This window comes from Balaenoptera physalus (assembly GCF_965194825.1).
Source record: "Balaenoptera physalus genome assembly, chromosome: 15".
In the NCBI taxonomy this organism is placed as follows: Eukaryota; Metazoa; Chordata; class Mammalia; order Artiodactyla; family Balaenopteridae; genus Balaenoptera; species Balaenoptera physalus.
In genome coordinates this window covers 37,585,071-37,600,282 of record NC_138894.1, presented here as the reverse complement: position 1 = coordinate 37,600,282, position 15,212 = coordinate 37,585,071, and the positions used below count along the sequence as shown (strand labels likewise).

The 15,212-nt window shown below is 50.9% G+C and overlaps 1 protein-coding gene and 1 long non-coding RNA gene across 2 annotated transcripts in view; one reads left to right on the top strand and one right to left on the bottom strand.

Annotated features, from left to right (window-relative positions):
• Nucleotides 1–15,212, bottom strand: part of ADD2 (adducin 2) — a 110,408-nt gene that overhangs the window by 50,824 nt on the left and 44,372 nt on the right. The window lies entirely within an intron of this gene.
• Nucleotides 7,837–15,212, top strand: part of LOC309643419 — a 149,901-nt gene continuing 142,525 nt past the window's right edge. The window contains exon 1 of the long non-coding RNA XR_014253732.1: nucleotides 7,837–13,776. This is a non-coding gene — a long non-coding RNA (uncharacterized lncRNA). The remainder of the gene's footprint in view (nucleotides 13,777–15,212) is intronic.

Here is a 15,212-nt window from a genome sequence, read left to right as displayed (position 1 = left end):
CATTCCTTGGGTTATAGCATTAACCCCTGATTACAATGAAAATAGCCCTGAGAGGTATTGTAGGCAAAGGCATTATTTTAAACATTCTCCTGTGTTACCAAATCTGTCAAATCTCTGATTGCAGTCAGGCTGGGCAGGGCCAGGAAAGGTACCAGATCAGCAAAAGAGGTCTGATGCCAGGGCCACTCAGGAGGATCCAGCACCTGGGGCAGAGCTGCGGTCCTGGGTGGGCTTCGGGGGATCCTGGCCTGAGAGAACCCTCTGAGCTGTGCCTGCTGTGGTTTTGAGGCCAGGATCATGATACAATGAGTCTTTGGCTTCCCCAGCATGTGCTTCAAGAGGCGAGCTCACCCAAGCTTCCAGCCACCTAGGCCCCTTGGGCAGAGCTGAGAAACAAGGAGTGCCCCATGTAATGAGAATGCCAGACCCCTCCCGGGAGGCGCCCCCCTCCACCCCGGGACCACCTGCTCACTGCTCTGTGTGCAACCAAGCCGGCTGGAAGGCAGGAGTTGGGACACGAGATCTCAGCCCTAGCCGGCTGCTCACTAGACTGTGGCCTTTGTCCACCTGTATGTCCCACAGCCACCTTGAAAATGACCCGTCGGAGCAGACCATCACTCTGGCCAACCCTGCACCAGAGCGTCCTTCCTCCAGCCAGCGTCTCCTTCCTGCCCCCCACCCAGCTGGCCACCCACCAAGGGCCCCGGAAGGCAGCCTTGACTCCTCCCTCTTCATGCCCTGTGTACCTACTCTGTCACCAAATTCTCTGGTTTTGTGTCCTAAACATCTCCCCACCCAGAGTACCACGCCCTGAATCAAGCCAGTGTCATCCCCATCCCTTTCATGGTCTCTGCCTAGCCTTTCCTCTCTCATACCCTCCAGCCAATCAGTAGCCGGAGTCACTATAATGCAGATCTGGCTCATGTCGGTCATTGCCCTGTATCCCCCCCCACCCAACTCGTCCATGGCTCCCCGCCACCTGGGGCAGTGTTCCTGCACCTTTTTTTCTAATTTCTGCTCCTCTATCCAAAATTTAGTCAAATTTAGACTGTATTACAAAAGTGACAGCTATTCTTTTTATACTTAACAAATAAAATTTTAACTCTGATTTTGCTCTTTTAAACCAAATGCGTGGCCCATGTTGGATATTCAAACCCACCCATTCCCGACCAGGGGACCGGGGATCATGTCTTTCTCTCTCTGGCCACTCCCTTCCTCTGGAGGACCGCACCCTGCAGAATGAAGTCCCTCTCAGCTGGTACACAGCCCCATGGGCCTCCCAGCGCCTGCCCCCACCCTCCCTGCCTATCACTGGTGCTCTGGGGGCTAGTCCCAGGATGCAGAAGGCACCAGGCTGGTCCCCATCTTTGTCCTTGCTCGTCTCTTCCTGGAGCACTCTTTCTTCTTTGCCATCGTCTCCCTTCAGCTCAGGTTGTCCTCTCCTCCCAGAAGCCTTCCCTCTGCACCCCTGTCCCGCACGCTCTCCCTTCACTGCTACCCTCCTCTTTCATTCCACTTATAATCCGACAGCAACAATCTATTACCATGAGCTCCTAGCAGGCAGGGCCTGTGTCTTTGCCATTTCTCTATTCCTCGTGTTGCTATAGGGCCTGGTGCCAGGTAGGTGCTGAATAAATGTTACTTGAACTAAAACTCAACTAACGGTGAATTGGGAGGAGTTAGGATGGTTCAGCAAAGCAGCACTGCCCAGGCCCGGGGGTCCCAGAGGTGAGTAAGGCCCTAGGGGAGTCCAGGGAACAGTGTGGGGAGACAGACCCCTGAGCAGCCCATTTCAGAGTAAGGTGATAATGGGGCGTGCGTGGCAGGCACCCTAGAGCCTAAATCACCTCCTCTAAAATAACATGTTCTTTTCTTATGTAACCCAAATGGCTGGGCCTGCTCTGGCAGCTGTTCTTCTTGCCTATTTTGAGACAGAATTCCAGTAATTGATTGGAACTCTAACAAAGCCAACTCCACAATATAGCACCGATTGTGGCCACACGGAGGAGAAGGTAATAGACACCCTTGGCTCAGCCCTGCCCCCTTATCCATCCCTCTCACCTCTTCCCTCCAGTAGCTCCTCCTCTGCCCCACGCCCCACCCCACCGCAGGACCCTCAGCTCCCCGCTCAGGGGAGCCCTGGAACTCCCTCTGGGCATCTCCAGTTTGCACCCTCACGCTCGAGACTACTCAGCAAAGACTCTGCTGGGATTCTCCCTCCTAGGAGAGCAGCCGGGGATCACAAATCATGAAAGACGCTCCCTGTCACAGGTCATTTTCTTCCCTGTCCCACTGAAGACCAGGTATATGTCACCCGTGGAGTATGACATCACTTTTCTGTGGGTCGTTCCTTGTAGCTATAAAAGGAACAGAAGGTCTCGAAGAGGATGCTCGAGTTGTCTGACTTTTTGTTAAAATCTGTTTCAGCCCCGTGAGCCCACCAGGGAGCCGAGTGCCTGTCTCCTGCCACTTCAGTGGGAGGTGTGCAGACAGGAGCCGACAGTCTGCATCACTCGCACCCCAAGCCCGAAGCAGAAAGACATGGCAAGTGGTCCTTCCGCAGCTGCCCCCACTGCTGCCATGGGCACGGCCACCCACTGGGTGGTGCCAGCCTCTAAAGCCCCAGGCCCCCAGCCCCACAGCTCAGCTCCAGACAAGGACAGCATGGCATTTGCTTCAAGCCTGAGACTTAAAGTCAGAGCCCAAACTCACCGATCCCTGAATGAAACTTCCAGAAGTGAGGGAGGAGCTGGTCAAGGCCTTGCTGCTGTTACTTTGCAGAGTAAATGGAGACCGTTGAACAAGGGACCAGACCGCACCCTGCCTGGTCTGTTCGGATAAAGAGAAAGCTCACGCCCCTGGGTGGTGGGATTACAGCTGAAGCTTATCATCAGCTTCTTCACGTACTTCTGAATTTTGCACAGTTCTGCATAAGGTATTAACTGCTGTGACCACTTAGGATGAAAATAGTTTCAAAGAAGAAAGGGAAAAGGAGGAAGGAGAGAGTCTCCCTCTGTCCATCTCCGGAAACCCCCTTGGCTGGAAGAATCCTTTAACCCCCTGACTGCTGCAGGCCTAAGAAGGAAGACATTATTCAATCCAAAAAATTGGGGCTGTTAAACCCAAATAGGTATTGGAGCCATGCCCAGCCCTTCTCATCAGTGCTGCGGTGAAGGGCCCATCATCTTGGTTTTCAGGTGAGGAAACTGAGGCTCAGGAAATGGAGTGACTTGACCAGGATCACAGAGCTATTGGGGATCGTCGCATTACTGAGCGATACGTACATAGATCATTACAACACTGGGGGTGGGGGACAGTGCTCCAGTACAGGCTCGTGAACCACGGGGTTCCAGGGAGGTCTCAACCTTGATGCACCAGCATGAGCTTTAACACACTTGCCAGGTATCCCTGCCACCAGTCACAAAGCCATGCGGACCTCATGCGTTCAGTGAAATGAAGGAAAGGGGGATTCAGGAAACCCTGGTGATGCAGAGACAGTCCTGAACTAGCAGGATGGCTGGGTTCAGCCTTCAAATACTCAGTCCTTTCAGTGAGGAGGTCAGCCAAACTTGCATACTATGTGGATGAAAGCTCATCAAAAAGCCCGTCTAATTGAACTGACACATCCTCTGATTCACTGTTCCACACCTCAGGCTGTCCTAGAATCCAGTCACAGGTACTTTTAAGCGGTCATCTCATCTACCTTTTGCCTTCAGGAAAGACTGTACCCAAAAACCAATGGAGCCATATTTTGAAAAGTTTCACCTTGGTTAAATTCAAACACAAAACAGTTGATTCTGCTTTGGGGCCTAATCTGAGAGCATTTGTCCTTCATGTGGCAGGACTACTCTTGCCCCCAACTCTACCTCCAGCCAAGAAGTCCAGGGAACAGCTATTGGATGCTGTGTCCTCTATGTCTAATAGAATGAACCATATTCTCGGCAGACGAGGTTTGTTGGCTATCAATCCTGCTTCTGCCAGGTACGCTGTCCCAAGATCTACAGAGCAAGGCAGACTGACATGCCCGGCTCCCAAACAGTATACATCCATGTTCTGCTGAGGGGGCATCTTCCTTCTCTGTGAAACAGGACCATAATGTCATCAGGCAGAACCAGACTAGGATGAGAAGGCCAAACTTAAAAGACATCAGGATGAGACAAAATGGAAATAGATCCACTACCTGGACTTCTGATTCACTGAGCCAATGAAAACATCCATGGCTGGAAGTGTTCTCCAGAAGGACTAGCACATAGTAAGTGCTAGACCAATCCCCTATATCCTCACTCCAAGAACCCTCCCAGATCTGCCTGTGGGATCTGCCCTGCATTTTCCCAATGTTGGGAGTAGAGAGATTTAAGGGAAGCAGAGAGAAAATTAAGAACTATTACAGGGAGTGGGGATGGGATGGGATGGTAAATTACTCAAAAGGAGTCCAAAGCTATCTCATTACAGTAAGAGCCCAGGGAGTTGGCTCTACCATGCAACATCGTCGCTAAGATCCAGGCTCTGGAGAGCATTAAGGGCCCAGTATCAAATCCCAGCTCTGCACCTTTCCAACTGTTAGTTTCTCTAAACCTCAGTTTCTTCATCTGTGCAATGGAGACAGGAACAGTACCTCCTCAGAGGATCATATGAGGCAATTTATGTAAGGACAGGCTTTGCACAGGGTCTGGTAGATAATAAGTGCTCAATAAATGTTACGTGCTACTATTCAATCAGTCCTCATGTGGTCTATGACAGTGTAACAATTGAATCTTTAAATCACAGTCTGGATTCCATCTTGCCATCAAGCGTACATCTGGGCTGACTGCCCCATCAAATGTTCTCAAGGGAATGTCAAAGAATCTGTGAAACTGAGCTTAATAAAATTAGGCAGGTTATGTCTGCTCCTGAATTTCTGTACTAAAGACACAGGTAGATTTGGGGCTGATTATGCATTTTTAAATGGTGGGCTCCACTTTTCCATCTGAGCAGGTAGTCTAGAGCTTGCACTGCTGGTTGTGATGCAGCTTGCGCCACTGCTGAGAATGCCTGGACCGGGTGTGGGCTTTTCCTGCTAATTGTCTGACCCTCTCAACCCGACATTTATTGTAGGTACAAAAGGCTGTATCCAGCCATCACCATGCTTGTGCCTTGGGAAGGGCTTCTGGCGATTCTTGGCAGTCAAGCTTGGAACTCAAGAGAAAGGGGTGAGTCTCTCAGGCTGGGAAAAATGAAGGTGGCAAAAGATTGCAGACCAAGGCAGAAAATCATGAAGGGTATAACGAGGATGAATGCAAGGGGAGGTCCCACTCTCAGCATTCAAAGCAAGGGTAGTTAAAGCAAATTAAATGAGGTTTCACATGCTGGTTAGTAAACAAATGGCATGTGTGAGCCCAAGGCAGGAGGCAGATCAAAAGTGCCAAGTGATGAAATCATACTAAATACTCATCTAAGTACCTTCTTTAATGGTAAACATCCACAAGGCACTTAGCCATGCAGGCTGTCTCATGGAAACATGTACCTATACAGTGTTAAATGAAAAAGGTTTTGGGGTGGAATCTATCTATCTATATATATTTTTTTAAGTGCCCGCTATACCCGGGCACTGTGCTCAGTGCTGCCCTGCCGTAAGCCTGACATTCCAGAGCCCATGCTGCACTGTGGGGTGAGGGACTGAGCAGCTGTGTGACCTTGGGCACTGTGTGCTTCATTTCTAAATGGCGGCCATAGCAGTACCTCTCTCATGAGAATGTCTCACCTGCATTTCTGGGTGGCCTTTTCATGAGGGATTCAGAGCTTGGCTCAGCTGCCAGCATCCTAATGAAACCATGCACCTGTCCAGGGCACATTTGCCTCTGTCCCCTCGTGCCCCCCACAAACACACAGCATGCACGTGGGCCTTCAGAGCTCAAGCCCGGTTGTATGCTCCCTGGGCTGCTCACCCACGCACACCAGGAGGTGGCAACATCTCCCCTGTGGTTCTCGCCCCTCCTGGACTCTTGGATTTTGCTTCTGGCTCTCCTTGACTTGGAGCCCCATCTTGGGGTTGCAGGACTCAGCTCCGTGCCCTCTAGAGAGCTGAGCATCCATCCTGGCAGGTCCACAGAGAGAGTCCCCAGCAATCCCTGCCCCGAGCAATGTCCCCGGCCATGGCTATGCATGTGGTCCTTTGACACAGATGGGAGGCGCTGTGTCAGTCACTCACTGCTGAGTAAGATGTGCTCCCCATCCTCCGGGCACCAACAACTGGGGGTCCCCCGACCTCCAGGCACTGTGTGGTGGGAGCAGGAGGGCCCACACCGGATCTTGGCCTTCTTTGTGCCCAGCCTCCCTGGGCAGTGGGACAAAGAGTCCTGGTGCCATCTCTCTCCTCCACCTCTTGAACTTTCCATAATTTCTGAAGCATTTAATAATGCTTCTGAATGGTGAAGCATATGGTAAAAAGCACAGATTCTGAGGCAGACTGCTTGGTTTGTAGGCCAAGTTCAACTCTAGTAGCTGTGAGAGCTTAGGCGAGTTCCTGAACTAGTCCGAGCTTCAGTTTCCTCACCTGTAAAGTGGGGGTGGTAATTACAGTAGCAGCCCTGAGGGGGTGTTGCAATCAAATGGATTCGTCCATGTGAAACATGTAGGGCAATGTCTGTCGTAGAAAAGGCATCAGTAACGCTGGAACTATTTGGCAGTGTTCAGCAGTACGGCTAAATCAGAACGCCAGGCTGGACTAGCTGCGGAGGGTGAGCTATGGCAAGGGGCTGGAAGCATCTGCCTGGGAATGTTCCAGAGGGGTCTGCAGGGGGTTGAACAGTGGCCCCTCCCCTCAAAAAATAGGTCCATGTCCCAACTCCCAGAACCTGCGAATGTGACCTGATTTGGAAAATGGATCTTTACTGATGTAATTAAATTAAGAATCTCAAGATGAAATCATCCTGAGTTATCCTGGTGGGCCCTGAGTCCCATCACAACTGTCCTTACAAGCCACATGAAGATGGATGCAGAGATCTGAATGATGCAGCCAGAAGGCAAGGAACACCAGGAGCCACCAGAAGCTGGAAGGGGAAAGGAAAGATTCTCCCTTAGAGCTCTGGCAGGAGTTCAGCCCTGCTGACACCTTGATTTCACACTTGTGGCCTCCCCAGCTGTTTCAGGCTTCTCCAGCGCTAAAGTGCACACACATTGCCTGAGAATCTTGCTGACCTGCAGATGCTGATTCAACCAGCGGGTCCGGAGTGAGGCCTGAGATTGTGCATTTCTCAAAAGCTCCTGGGTGAGGCTGATACTGCTGGTCTACAGACCATGCTTTGAGCAGCGAGGGTATAAGAGCCTATTGTCATCAGCAGCACCACGATGGCAAAGGAGACCCCTAAAACCAAAAGCTCAGAATTTGTAGATGCAGCGAGCCACCATGCAGGGCCACCGTGGCAGCGAAGGAGCCCAGCTTTCAGCTGCAGGATGAAGAGTGGATGCAAGTCCTTGACCTCTGATGATACGTCTCCCTGGGCTTAGCCGATGCTTCTAAATTGAACAGCAGCTCACGGGGCCAGTGCTAATGGCTTCTGACTGCTCCAGTTCATCATTCTCTAACAGGGTCAACCAAGAAGTGGTTTCATCTTTTTGGATGGAAAAACAAACAAACAAAACACCAGATTATCTCTGGCTTACGAAGGGCCCAGAACAATTCCTGGGAGAATGGAAACTTTGATGACAGAATTCCAGTTCTCTAATTTCAGTGAACTTGACGGAGACTTCTACATCAGTACTTTTTAAAAAATATTTAATTATTTTCTTTATTTTTTTGGCTGTGTCGCATCTTAGTTGCGGCATGTGGGATCTTCGTTGAGGCATGCGGGATCTTTCGTTGTGGCGTGCGGGCTCTTCGTTGTGGCACACGGGCTTCTCTCTAGTTGTGGCATAAGGGTTTTCTCTCTCTAGTTGTGGCGTGCAGGCTCCAGAGCACATGGGCTCTGTAGTTTGCGGCACGCGGGCTCTCTCGTTGAGGCGCGCTAGCTCAGTAGTGGTGGCGCGCGGGCTTAGTTGCCCCGTGGCACGTGGGATATTAGTTCCCCGACCAGGGATGGAACCCACGTCCCCTGCATTGGAAGGCGGATTCTTTGTCACTGGACCACCAGGGAAGTCCCTACATCAGTACTTTTGCCATAATGTTTTTATGGAGTGAAAAGCACCTGGTCCAAAAAGAAGGCAAGAATGTGCCTCTAACATAGCCTGAGCTCTTCCATGACTGAGTACTTAGAAGCTCAGTTTGATAAACAAGAGAGGAAAGGCGGCTACATGGATGCCTCAGATGAGGGTGGGGGTGGAGGAGCTTTACCCCATAAAAGGGCCTAGGTTTAAAAATGAAAACAAAAAAGGCTGGTCCACCAAGTCCAATGTAAGAATGGGCAGAAGAAGATACAGATATCCCTTGGCCTGAAATCTCCCTACATTCATTTCCCCACTCATCTCTTTCTCCAGCACCTGCTCCTTCAATCCAATCCACACCCATGGTCATATGTCTAAAATGCTTCACAAAAACCATCCATGTCTTCTTGTCCGTAGCCAGATGGTCCCCAGGCTTTATACCATGTACCAGCTCCCACAGATCAGCAGCGCTGCCCTAGGAGAGCCTGAGACCTCCTCTGCCTTCAGTCAGAAAGAATGTGGGGATTGGTTTCCAGCACCTGCTGTGGGCTAGGGGCAGGGGGGTGGCACCATGCCATTTCTTTCTGTTCAGGCTTTCAAGCCCCTCAGGCTGGCACTGAGGTGCCATCTTCCCGCTCCTTCTACATGATAGGCCCAGCCCAGCCCAACAGACAGGCCCTCCCTCTCCACCCCAACGCAGCACATGCATCCCTGCCTCTGCAGCCTGGCTCAGGCCAGATGTCCCCTCTTCCCCTGGTCAAGGCCTTTCTATTCTCTCCCTCTTCTCAGCTCCAGGACCTCTCATTTGTCACCAAACCGGCATCTTTTCCAGCTACTGCTCGTCTCTGTATATGAGTCAGGACAAAAATGACTAACGCACGAGTGCCCCCAGCTCTCCCCCCGCCTCCCACGAGCCTTCCCTCCCTGAATGTCAAGAGCCTGCCTCACCTCCTTGGTCCTTTGGGCTTCGTAATGCAGAATGGACACGAAGGGAAGTGGAGAGAGAACGAGAGGGAAGCCCTTCAAGGAAGCCGGAGAGGAGAGCGCGTGAGGCCTGAGGGCAGCGGGCAGAGAAGCGTGGATTCATGGGAAGCGTTGCCGCGCTCTGCACACTCCCCGTTTCACAGGAAATGCAAAACCTGGAGTTGTTACAAAGGGCTTCTGGTTACCTAGTCCACCCTTGAGCCACAGCCGTGCTCTCGGTTCAGACCTCCTGGGACACGGCTGTGTGAGGGTCCTATTCCCAGCCTGGTGGAAGGACCATTTCCTGCCCCTGTCTGCCAGGGACTGGGGTAGGTCCCACGTGCAGGGCTGGGAGAACCCCTCACTTCACAGGTAAAGAGCCTGAAGCCCAGAGATGGGGGACTGTTAGCACCTCAAACTCCACCGCAGCTGACATCTGTGTGAGCGGTTTGTCCCGAGCTGAGACCAGAGCTAACACCACTTCCCTTCTTTGGGAAGAGAACACCGTAGGCAAGGGGATGTCCAGCCAATCCAGTCTGACAGCTACTGATTGAAGACACTCCATGAAAAAGGTGCCTTGTATGAAAACCTGTTAAACATTCTAGAAAAACCTGATGTGGACACTGCCCTGTTGTGAATTATTTTATGATGGGAAGCATCGTTTTGCACAGGCAGCGACCATCACTGGTCATGGGTGAGGCCCTTTGACCCCTTTGCCTTTGGGTTCAGCTCTCCACCCACAGGTATGAACCCTTTTCTGTCTCCTCTTTCTCTTCCGTTCCCCCTCTTGTACCTACCCCTCCTCCCCACACCCACAAACACCTTCCCTGAAGTCTTGCCTCGTTTTCCCCCCATAAAGCAAGCCCAGTGCAGAACAAGGCAGGTGTATCTTGAGAACATTTGTTTCTGATGCTGGGATGGGGAGTCTCATTAAAGACCAGTGTGGCCTTATTGGCCTGATTTTCCCATCGGCGCACCCTTGAGGACACACTGAACTTCTCTCTCTCATTGAACGTCAGAGTTACAGGGACTTCAGCAGCAGCTTGGCCTGGGCTGCTCCCAGCCTAACCATTTCTCAGCCTTCCCTGCCGATGCCTTCAGGCTCCATGTCATCTGGCTTCCTGCTGGGTTGGGGGAAGTAGGAGGCACTGACCCAAGATTGGTGGGGGGAAGATGCCAGAGCATTTCCTCCCTCATTCTCTGCCTCAAGTAGCATCCCCTCCATGGCCCCAGCTCTTGCCCCAGAGGCCTCCATGTTCCAGCTTCCACAGAGTGGCCTTGGCCCCTGGGCTGGGATGACACCCCCTCCTCCTCTTCTCCCTCCAGCTTCGAGGAAGAAGAGACATCCCACTGGGGCTAACCTCGGGGCTACCTTCTCATACCCTATCTGTTTCAGCTCCTCCATTACTTGTGTAATTGTCTTGCATTCAATTCCCTCTGTTGAGATACTTGAAGAAGTTCCTATTTTCCTTGTTAGACCCTGACTGATACACAGCCCAACACTCCCCTCCCACGTCTTTAAACCTATGAGAAAACTGAGCCCAAGAGGGTGGGATGTGTCCAAAGAAAGACACACTAATACTTAGTTGTCTGTGACTGGACTGGGTCTCCAGGCTCTGTCCTCCTCGTCTCTGCAGAATATGGCAGGGGGGTGTTTGCTTTTCACTTGCAAGCCCAAAGAGTCACGAGTCATTGGGATCAAGTGTGAAATATGTGACTTCTAAGGAACAACCACAGTTGTAATTCGTTCACATTCTAAACACACCCTCTGGACATGAGGAGTGCTTTCAACCTCCACTGTGGGAGATGGAAACACATCAATTAGAATAGCCCAGGAGGTAACCACAGCCAGGTCACCTCCTCCTTCCTGTGCCTCAGTTTCCATATCTAAGGGATTAAAAGTGACACAAAATGACCATTTCCAGAAGCATTTAAACACCTCTCTTAATATATGCAGCAAAATTCAACTCCTCAGATTTTTTGGACCAGATAGTTTCTCAACTCTGCAAAGTAGGTTTAATTTAATAATTATTTAAATATGCCATATATTTTAAATACATAGAGCTTCTGCTAATTAACACTTCGTAATTTCTCCAGAGTCCCACAGGCAATTGTTACCGCTTTTAACTGGTGAAAGATAGTGTCAAGAAAATGAACTCTATTTCCTTTCCAAATTGCAGCCCGTGGATAGTCTATGTGCAGTATCTCGTCTCTTCTGCCCGGTGTGAACGGAGTGGTGGGAAAAGACGAGTGTGACCCCCTGGGGTTGGATGATGGGGACATGTGAGCAGAGCATCACCTCAGGTGCTTTGAACAATGATGTTCTTCAAAAGGGCCGATGGACCACGATTCGTTACACAGATGCACCTAAGGTAAACTGTGACCTGACAAGCAGACACGGACATACGTGCACCTAGGTAGATGCCAACACAGCACTTGTATGAAAAACCCCGTCACAGGGCAAAATGACGCCAGTCTGTGTAAGCCTGAGAGGCAGGGCAAACTAAGCCCAGGTGCAGAGTGGGAGCGAGGGGCGCTCTTCCCCCAGATCTCACCAGGCTGCCTAAACACCCTTACCCTACTCCTCTGTGCCTGAAGTTCCATCATTTAGAGGTTTATTTGCCTAATATGTCTCCTCCTTTTAAAGGCCATCCCTCTTGGGAGATTCAATTGGATATTTGTCCTTTCTACCGATACATCACTGTGACCTAATGAGCCAGCTTTCTTCCTGGAGCTTTGCAGACATCCAGGGCTCATAGGCCCCCAAGGAAGACATGGCGCACTTAGGGATGCCCACTGGGAGGATGCAGGCTGCGTTACTTTATTGTAAAAGGGACCCTGGGCACCTGGGGGTGGAGAAAAAGGGGTACCTAGGAGTTGCTGGGGCACCGAAGAGGGAGGGAGGAGGGAACGCCTGCTTACCCAGGGCTCTGTCTAGGACAGGCTCCCACCCGCCATGCTCATTACAGCCTCAGGACGCTGCTTCTCTGGGGGGAAAGGGAAAGATGTGAGCAAAAGGTTGACCATGCAGCCGGGGATAAAAATGACAGGAAAGACTGCGTGTGATGGAAGAAAAGCTCATTGTGTGGAAACTTCTTTCTTGAAAATCTAAAAATAAAGACCTAGAACCGGCTTCCACCTGTCACGAGACTGGAAGTTCTCGGAGGGAAGCCCTGCCTGATTTTGCTCCACACTGTATTCCAGCACCTAGAACAGTGCCTGAGAGACGGGAGGTGCTCTATAGGAATTGGTTACGTGAATGAGGTGGGACAGACCAACACACAATGGGAGCTCTTCCAGGCCTTCCAATCCCACGTCTGAAGGCCCACCAACCATCCGTGGCTGCACCGTCTCCTGCTGGAGTTATGGATGGGCCTCTGGGGAAGAGGAAGCCCGCTCTGCAGACCCCTACAGAGATGTATGCTGAGCTCTGCTGGTTTTCTGATGTCCGCCTGGGTCGCTGCATTCATTAGGCAGCATCTGCTAAATGACCAGCCCACCTGTCACATCCAGCAGCCCAGGCATCTTCCTGCTGACGTCCACCACAGGAGGTAGATGCTGCACCAACCAAACTTACATTTCCCTGAACCAAACCTGTGGTTCAACGGGCGGCAGGCTCTGCACCAGCAGAGACTGAAGGGAAATTCTTGGGGGTATTTTCCACCTTTCATTTTTGAGGCACCACAGGAAAAATATAACTGCTGATATTCTGTTAGACCCAGTGCCCCAAGGTGATGTTTATGGCCATATTTTCAATCTCCCCCTCCCTTCATTGGGTTCAGAGGATTAAGTGGCACAGGTAGTAGGTGAGGACGTGGCCATGATTCTGGAGGAAGGTAGAACAAGGTTTATGTTTTGTACCCATGAAGCAGTACAGAAATATATAGTATGAAGACTATGGATCTTTACAACCTGCAAACCTCTTTTGTCAATCAATCAAAAACAGCACTGGATTTAGCCAGTGACACTCCTACCTAAAGCCCATCTACAAAAATCCAGGTACACACAGAAGCATCTTGCTCAACGCGAGGCTCACAGCAAGTTCTCAATTAATTTCTGTGCGATCGAGAAACAATTGAACGCAATGTGTATCTGGCCCCATCGAGATCATATGTGTATGAAACAGAAAGCCTTCCTGATCCCTGGGTACACAGGACGTGTACACCATACTGAGAAACCAGGGCACTAAGTGGACATTCCAGGGGCTTGTGTCCTGGGGAAAGAGCACTGGACAGACTCAAGAGACCACAGGTCTGGTCCTGGATCTCCAACTAATTCACTCTGTGATCGACAGCAAGCCACTTAACCTCTCTGGGCTTCTGTTTTCCCAACTGTAAAATAAAGAGCGGGACAAGGCAGCCTCTGAAGTTCCTCCCAGTTCAGAGGTGCTCTTTTTTTTTTTTTTTTTTTTTTAATTTATTTATTTATGGCTGTGTTGGGTCTTCGTTTCTGTGCGAGGGCTTTCTCTAGTTGCGGCAAGTGGGGGCCACCCTTCATCGCGGTGCACGGGCCTCTCATTGTCGTGGCCTGTCTTGTTGCGGAGCATGGGCTCCAGACGCGCAGGCTCAGTAGTTGTGGCTCACAGGCCCAGTTGCTCCGCGGCATGTGGGATCTTCCCAGACCAGGGCTCGAACCCGTGTCCCCTGCATTGGCAGGCAGACTCTCAACCACTGCGCCACCAGGGAAGCCCCAGAGGTGCTCTTCTGAGTCTGTGATTTGAACACACGATTGTGATTTGCTTGGTCCATGTGGGGGAAGAGCTGAGACCGGAAACACAGCCCCCTGGGCTCACCCCCTCCGCAGCCATCCTCAGATGGCCCTCAGGGATGTGGGAGGGGAGGCCAGAGAGGAGACTCCTGTGTCATCTAGAGTCAGAGCAACATGGGCCCAGGGCCAGGCAGGTTGCCTCCAAACAAAGAACTCAGCCTAGGGAGAGCCCACTGTTTGCATGGGGGAGGTAATGGCTTTCCTTTGGGGAGATGAAGGAAACAAAGGAGCTTGGCAGAGGGCTTTGAAGGCCACAGTTCATCCCCTGGCTCCTGGGGGAGGGGGACCAGCAGGAGCTAAATTTGAGCCACAGAGCTGGGAACCTCACAAGAGGAAAGAGTCCCTGAAACGCCTCACGGAGAAGTACGGGCTTCAGACCTCCCTCTCTCTCAATCCGCCTCCCTCTGCTAATTAATTCCCATCTTGTCACAGTCACTCTTGGCCCATAAGTCCCGCTTACAATTTCCCATCTATATTACCTGGCATTCAAGAATTCCAGGCACTGACAGACACACAAAAAATAAGACACATTTGAACAAATGAGCAGCTTTGATAAGCTCAGGGTCCAAGGGCCACCTTTATTAGATCTGCCATCGGCTACAATTTTGCAAATTCTTCTCTCTGAGATTTTTTGGCAGCAGGCGTTGCTTCTTGCAGGAGATGTGAAATCGCTGCTGGCACGCTCCTCCCCTGCCATCCATAGACTGCTTTTTAAAGAGACTTTAATAATGCATAGGAAGGGCAGGGCGGTGCATGAATTAAACACCAAGCCTCCACCAAGATGAAACGTGCTGCTTGAAATCAGGCTGGTGGGCAAAGCAAATGGACCCGCTTTTAGCCTGAGTCCTCTGGTCTGCATCAAGAATGGGAGTTTGGATCCCAAAGCCTTTTCTGAGGATGCCATCTGACAAGTGTAGGTTTGAGCCAATATCAGCTTGTCAGGAGCCGATTCTCATTTCCTCCCAGCAGCCTGGCCACACAAATCATTGCTAGCTGGACAAACGAGAAATGCTTTTCATTTAGCCTTCAAGAGTTCTAGGGGTGAGTACGTATTTGACTGACGTGTCAAAAAGTTATCAAAAAGGTGTTGCAAGTCTGGTAAAATATGTCAAGGATAAGAGGCAATGCAGTGGAAAGGAAGGGAAGATTCTATATCTGGATTCCTAATGTGCAAATTACATAACTGATGTTACTGTGCCACCTGGGAAGTTGTTAATATTGTTAATAATACGGTGAGAGTTGGCAAGTTTTAAGAAATGGGCTGCTACATTGATAAAGAAAGGATCGTCTTTCTTGTCCCCAAGTCCCCGTACTTTCCACCCACCCACACACACACACACATGCACAAAACCCACCCCCAGGAG